The following is a 1104-nucleotide window of genomic DNA, read 5'->3' as shown; positions in this document are numbered from 1 at the left end:
GCACTCCAGCCTGGGCAACAAAAAAAAAAAAGAAAAGGTGTTCAGTATCACTGATCATCAGAAATATGCAAATCAAAACTATAATACGATACCATTTCACCCCAGTTAAAATAACTTTTCTTCCAAAAGACAGAAAATGCATAGTATTGGCAAAAGTTTTTCTTCCAAAAGACAGAAAATATAGTTGGCAAAGATGAGGATGAAAGAAAATCCTCACACACTGTTGTTGGGAATGCAAATTAGTACAATCACTGATACAGTTTGTATATTTGTTCCCACCCAAATCTCATGTTAAATTGTAATCCTTCATGCTGGGGTGATGCCTGGTGGGAGGTGTTTGGATCAGGGGTGGATCCCTCATGGCTTGATTTTGTGTTTGTGATAGTGAGTTCTCACAAGCTTTGGTTGCATAAATATGTGTGGAACCTCCTCCTCCATTCTCTCTCTCTCTTGCTCCCATTCTCACCATGTGATGTGCTTGCTCCTGCTTTGTCTTCTGTCATGATTGGAAGCTCCCTGAGGCCTCCCCAACAGCAAATGACACTATGCTTTCTGTGCAGTCTGCAGAAATGTGAGCCAATTAAATCTCTTTTCTCATAAATTACTAGTCTCAAGTATTTTTTTATAGCAGTGCCAGAATGGCCTAATACAGAAAATCAGTACTGAGGAGTTGAACATTGCTGTAAAGATACCTGAAAATATGAAAGCAAGTTTGGAACTGGGTAACAGGCAGAGGCTGAAAACATTTGGAGGGCTTGGAAGAAGACAGAAAGGTGCATGAAAGTTTGAAACTTGTTAAGGACTGGTTAAATGGTTGTGACCAAAATGCAGATAGTGATATAGACAATGAAATCCAGGCTGCTGAGGTGTCAAATGGAAATTAGAAACTTATTGGGAACTGGAGCAAATGTCATGTGTGTTATGCCTTAGCGAAGAATTTGGCTGCATTCAGTTCACAACTTAGGTATCTGTGAAAGTTTGAACTTCATAGTCATGATTTACACTATCTTGCAGCACAAATTTCTAAGTGGCAATGAATTCAAGAGGTGGACTTTCCAACAACATATACTCAGGAACAGAAGCAAAGAAATGGCTTAACATTGG

The sequence above is a fragment of the Trachypithecus francoisi genome, unplaced genomic scaffold (assembly GCF_009764315.1).
Source record: "Trachypithecus francoisi isolate TF-2019V2 unplaced genomic scaffold, Tfra_2.0 Lachesis_group1, whole genome shotgun sequence".
In the NCBI taxonomy this organism is placed as follows: Eukaryota; Metazoa; Chordata; class Mammalia; order Primates; family Cercopithecidae; genus Trachypithecus; species Trachypithecus francoisi.
This window is presented reverse-complemented; position numbering follows the sequence as displayed.